Source organism: Perca fluviatilis, chromosome 3, assembly GCF_010015445.1.
Source record: "Perca fluviatilis chromosome 3, GENO_Pfluv_1.0, whole genome shotgun sequence".
NCBI lineage: Eukaryota > Metazoa > Chordata > Actinopteri > Perciformes > Percidae > Perca > Perca fluviatilis.
The window spans coordinates 43,511,696-43,518,327 of NC_053114.1; the positions used below are offsets into that span (position 1 = coordinate 43,511,696).

Below are 6,632 nucleotides of genomic sequence, written 5' to 3' on the forward strand. Positions count from 1 at the left end.
CAGGGCTGCTGGAGCGCCAGGCAGGCAGGCAGGCAGCAGTAGATGCTGTCCCATCACCAGATCACACCCAACGGGGCTGCAGCGCGTCGCTCCTCCGGCACCGACACCACCATGACCCCCCAGGGTTAGACCCGCAATCTGAGCTGCGCTGAGGACCGAACCCGCGGAGGACTGTGAGCATCGGACATACCCGCACACACACACACACACACACACACACACACACACATACATACATACATACATACATACACATACACATACACATACACACACGCGCGGGGAAACGAATATTGCAGCGACCAGCAGCCAGAAAGCCCGGAATCGCCGACCGAGGCGAACTCCACTGGACTGGATTTGGGCTCCCACGGACACGGACACCCGCAAGAATAATAATTTAAAAAAAAACACTCCGTGAGAGTCATTACACGCCAAATAAAATGTCGTCGGCCAAGGACAGCGGGCATTACGCCAACTATGTGGGACCGTACCGCTTGGAGAAGACGCTGGGTAAAGGACAGACAGGTTAGTGAAAGCCTCTTCTCTGAAACCCTTCCAGATGCGGATGATGCTGTCAGGACTCCCAGCATCACCGCGCCTGGCTCGCTCACATCATGTTGGCTTGCTTTTTGTGCATTTTTTTTTTTTTTTTTGCATCTGCGCTGCGTGTTGTGAATGTGCCGATGCGGGAAATGGGAAGTGGAGAAATGCGTGATAAGTGCGGATGTTTCTGGTGGATGCGGCTTTGCTGAATGCAGGGAGAGATGCTGCTCTCATGATCATGATGACAGTGATGATGCTGATGATGATGATGATGCTGATGATGCTGATGATGGTGGTGGTGGTGGTGGTGTTAGTGTGCCTTTAATCCTTGTTGTCAGGCAGAGAGGGCTCCGTGATAATGGGCCCTTGTGATTTTTTTTTCTTGTCTCTTTAATTCCGTTCTCCATCTGCTGAAGCTGCTCTCTCTCTGCAGAAGAGGCAGAGCAGTGATGGTGCACTGTCCGGTCCCCTGCGCCGCACACACACACACACACACACACACACACACACACACACACACACACACACACACACACACACACACACACACACACACACACACACAAACGCTGCAGCTGCAACGCCATCACACATTGCTGCATATTTGTTTTAACTAGTTTGTTACCAGTTGCTTGGCCTACTGTATTGGTGCTTGCAGCTTTCTTAAGGACCATTGTACCCTGAAATAACTCAAATATTAATATATAACATCCAATGCTGTCCAAACTTCTCCAAATTCCAAGCCAAGTTCATTGGGTACCCAGAAGCCAAGTCTGAAGCAGATTGGATGGATGGTTCTCGGGATATTTAAAAGACAAATACAAACGCCACACACACACACACACACACACACACACACACACACACACACACACACACACACACACACACACACACACACACACACAGAGGCAGGCTGGCTGATAAGCCCTACTGTACTGTACGTATGATGGCTAGCACTGACTGCTGCTGGAGCTAAAAGAAATCAAACTATAAGTGCAGTTGTCAGTATTTCATGAGTCATTTTGGGGGACATCGGTTACATTTTTTCCTGGGATTGTTTTAGTGTTGATTCAACTTTATGGTCATTTTGGAGGCTGTAGATTGTGGAGCTGTTAACTCATATTGTGTTGTACTGGGAGGTGTTTCTAGGATTTAACCGAGGATGGACAAAATATTAGAAACACCCCTCAGTGAAGTACTGCAAGTCATTGGCTGTATCTATTCAGGTATGAAAAACAATGTCAAGGTGTCTCGTTGTAGTAGCCAAGAAAACATTGCATCATAATTCATATTTTGTAGATTTCTACAGGACCAATTAATAACCGGCACTAAGGATACACTCGGAGTGGAGATTCCTTTTTTGTCAAAAGATGAAATACGATTAACAACTTAATTCATTCAGAAGGACTTTTTTTGTGTGGTTTCAGATATACGTTATTAGGAAAGTGACGTCAGGAGTGACCTCGTTATTCTTATTTGCTGTTTTTTGGTAGATGAGTGACATAAACGGTTGTGGGACAGACAATAAGAGAAGCGGCGCTGGTTTTTCTTCACCTAAACATGAGATACAAGAGTGTGCTGATGTCGGTTTGGTTGGTCGGTGGCCCAAAACGGTGTCCAGCATGTCAAACCACTTACAGTTTGCCCAACTGTGTACATAGTAATATTTTCTTTAGGGTTTTAATGAGCTGATACATGGTTAAACCTCATTAACTCTTACCAGTGTATCTCCGTGTGTACTTGGTCCACAGCAATCCCACCAATCGGTCCCAAAACCTCCTAGTTAGAGAGGAAACAACCTAAACTTATTCTTTGTAAATCTTTACAATCATTCCTCCAAAAGAATCAAGCAGGCCTGCTTTGTTGCACGATCCAAAATTTCTTTAAAACTTTCAGCATGTAGCTGCTAGCTCGAAGGTTGTTGTTCTTCTTCTTTTCGTCTTCTCTCTGATTCATGGTTGGTTGTTGTTTCTCGAAGCAAGAGATTTTGAGAAAGGTAGTCTCGCATTGCCAGACCTTCCTCCACAGCGCTGCGGAGGAAGGTCTGGCTAGTCCACACAGCATTCCTGGATGGGAGAAAAACGTGCTGTGGTTTATTGGCATTTCTTGAAACCAACCACAATCGTCTTGGGCTGCGCTAAGCGCCGAACGAACGCCGTTGGGTTTAAGTGCAACGGCGCCTCTGCAAAATAGCCTCGGGAAGGAACTTGTTTTGGTGGAACGTGTGTACGTTCAAAGGTAGTTTTAGTCGTGCAACAGAAAACTCCGATTGGACAGATAGTCTAGCTAGCTGTCTGGATTTACCCTGCAGAGATCTGAGGAGCAGTTAACCATAGTCCTCAGAAATCCACCGGAGGTTAGAACGCCAACACAGAGACAGAGGAAGGGGACGGCCATCCGGCCGACATGAGGGACATCCGGCAGAATTAGTGGCGGCACCGGAGCAGTCCCGTGGAACGTCGTGGATATAGACTATCAGAATGGCAACACACAGAGAGTGGAAGCGGATGTGAGGCGATTATCCTGGAAATGTACTTCCATTAATTCAGACTACTGTAGGTCCCCATCAACATCTGGCTTGTTAGCTGCTTAATGCTCTACTGTGTTCCCACTCTGTCTGTCTGCCGTTGGTAATGACCAGGTAATATTTAGAGCTGTTTCTCTGAACACAGCTGCCTGCTGCGACCCACAACAAAGCTAAGAGAGCTGTGAAGGTGAACCAACAATGAGCTAAATGAATAGCTGAATGCTCCACGAATGTAAGCGGAGCTGGTCATGATAAAGTTAATTCTCTGTAGGTCCGTCACTACAAGCGACACTTTTTGCATTGCCACATTGTTTTCACGTTGTCATATGATATCAATTATAGATGTTTTTATGTTCCTGCTGAGGAAAAGGGCCGTTAGAGTTTCTAAAAAGGCTTCTGTGAAGGTTTCTACAGTCGAAAAGGTCCATTAGGTAATCCATCTCAGCAAACACAATGCACAAGGTGCTTTTGAAAACTGTTTGACATGAAAAAAAGACCACGTTGGTGTCTGTTAGGTCACTGCTGAGCAGCACAGACTCTAGTATGAATGATTTGTCTCTATAATTAGTGCAGCTATGTGCAACACTGCAACACATTCACATAAACAGGTTCGTATGATATCGTACGAAAACGTATGCACACCAATTCGTATAATACCCTACGAAATTAGGCGACCGCTGGCCGGTCACGTGACGACTCGTCACGTGTTAAGTCTTTACACTTAAATTTACCCGAGAAAAGTGGACTTTGAGCCGGGTACAGAGCACCGTGAGGTGACGGTCGCTTCAGAAGTTGTTACAGCTAAGTTTTCGTTAAGTTAAATCTTTTCCCCGGGACATGAACTCCATTACCCTGCTGGAAAACCCTGTGTTTTATGATACAGCAGCATTCAGTGTCGTAGCTATATGTACGAATGGTTCATGAGAACACCGTATGGATGGCTCAGGTCAGGATGTCCCACCATCTGTGGACACATGCAGCCAGAAATTATCACAGTGTCTCCCTCCGCTACCAGCAGATAGAAGCTGCTGTGCTGCTCTGTTTCCTCGATAGGTGAATAATTCATTGCCATCCAATTATCTGCGTGGATTGTAACAGCCTATTTTTGTTGCTGTATTAATTACACAATAATTCCATTTAGCAGATGGAATAAAACTGCAGTAGTGTGCATTTAAATCACACAAAGGCACTCAGGTTGCCTTGTTCTTCAACTGGATTAATTATAGTAACTGAATCAGTGGAGGAGTTAAGGTCCATTTCCACACATCTGTCACTTTCTGTCCTACAAACACACCCAGTCCATTTCTTTTCATTCGCAGTACAGCGCGCACAATGAGGACTCCACCGCTGTTAGCTGTCCATTACGACCACGACTTTGTGATCCAATCGCCTCAGTCCTGGCTCGGATAGCTGTCCTTTTGTGTTCCAGATACGTTGAAAAGTCTGGATTTCCAGTTTCCGACTTAGAAAGAGCAATGGAGCAGCTTCAAATGATGATGAAATGATTACTTGTCGTGAGCTCAAAGCCAGATTTCCTCAAACTGAGATAGTTTAATAATGAAATTCAGCATTTTGATCCTCTTACAGACTCAACACTTTGTTGATTCTTGGGAAAAAGTAGCACCACATCAATCAATAATGAAAATGTGTGTTTGTAGCTCTACGAAAATGTCAGCTTGCAAATTTGACCAAATAATGTAACATTAGCTGGGTTCTACATTTAACATTAGATTACAACTTGTCAGAGTCCATGTTTCTTTTACTATTACATTTTATTTAGCAAGAATCACATAGAAGTACCTTCACAAACTCCTCCTTTTGATTTTCCGAGTACTGAGCAGGGGAAATCCAAGTCACTGTGTATGGTGAAGAAACATTGTGATTGGGTCTGTGTTGAGACTCGTGTTTGGAGCTCATGACTGTGCCTGCAGCATCTTCTCCGACTGTGACTCCACAACCCTAAAGTAGAAACTTCCTGCCACGCGAGCGTCCTCCGATGCTCCCACTGTCTGAATCCGTAAGCGGTTGTGGAGCTCACGAATCTGCTTAAGTGCATATGCGTGTAGAGATGTAGAAATCGTGTGTGTGTGTGGTTGTGTGTGTTGTGTGTGTTGTGTGGTCAGGCGGATGTAGTGCTAGCTCCAGAAGAGTAATACTCTTTCTGCTTGTTGAAGGCTGCCGGTATGAATCGAAGGCTGGATGGAGCTGAGCTGGCAGACAGGGAAGCCGTATATCATTAAACCTCCTCCACAAGTGAAGGGCAAGCCCACGCTCTTTATTGTTTCTGTGTGTGTGTGTGTGTGTGTGTGTGTGTGTGTGTGGGAAACACAGGGGATCTCTGAGGGAGTGGACTAATGGTTCGTGTTGTTTGGATGTTAGACACATATTGGCTGGTTTTGATAGTTTGTTGATAAAGGAGCACAACATGAATGGCATAATACCCAAATTACTTCCAAATAATATAAACCCGTCGTTTCTGCTTACAATATATTCGTTTAAATAATGTTTAAATGGATGTGTTGAGATTTCCAAATATTCATCTCAGTTGGCTTCGGTGCTGCAAAGATTAATCGATTCGCTGCCAACTGTTAAATTAATTGCCAACTATTTTAACAATCGATTAGATAGTAATTTCCTGATACCAACTTCTTACTTAAATATGTTCTAGTTTCTTCTCTCATCTGTGACAGTAAACTGAATATCTTTGAGTTGTGGAGAAAACAAGACATTTGAGGACGTCATTTTGGGCTTTTTGGGAAAAACTGATCCACATTTTTCACCGTTTTCTGACATTTTAGAGACCAAACAACTAATTGATTAATATTGAAAAAAGAACAGATTATTCGAAAATAAGAATAATAGTTAGTTGCAGCTAGGGATGTAACGGTATGAAAATTTTACCTCACGGTTATTGACCAAAATTATCACGGTCTTTGATATTATTGGGCTATTTTTAAAAGTGTGTTCAATATGTTCAGAAAGCACTGATAGGCCTACACAAGCTGAAATAGTTTCAAAAAGTGTAACAGTTTATTATATTACAAAAATGTCCCGAGCGCTGTCATCTCCTCCTTCCGCCATGATTCCAACTTCAAGAAACGCACGCGGTAGGCTACGCAGGGCGCCTGCGCGGCAACTTCAGGAGCCTCGGATGAAGCTGGGAAGGATTAAACACACGGTTTCCACACCGTGGTAATCCACCGTGATAATAATGACATTTTAAATGAAAACGGTAATTGTTATCATCACCATTTTTATCGTGGTTTACCGTTAATCACCGGTAATCGTTACATCCCTAGTTGCAGCCCTAGTTAGCTTATTAAAGGACTGAAATGTTTAATGGAACAATAATAAATAATCCAGGTTTTTAAACAACAGTGTCTTTAAACTGAAGCGATGAAAGGTGTTGGTAATAACTGCTCTCCTGGCTGTTAGCTTTAGCTTTGAACATCTACTGTAGCTTCCCCCTTTTGTGTCCTTTTTTTCAAAAGCCCCTCTCTGAAAAAATGGTTTTCTCTTCTGTTCCCAGTTAAGAGACTACAGTTGGAACAATGCCGTC

The 6,632-nt window shown here is 43.9% G+C and overlaps 1 pseudogene; it reads left to right on the top strand.

Moving 5' to 3' along the window:
- Window positions 1–6,632, top strand: part of LOC120556521 — a 193,140-nt pseudogene continuing 186,508 nt past the window's right edge.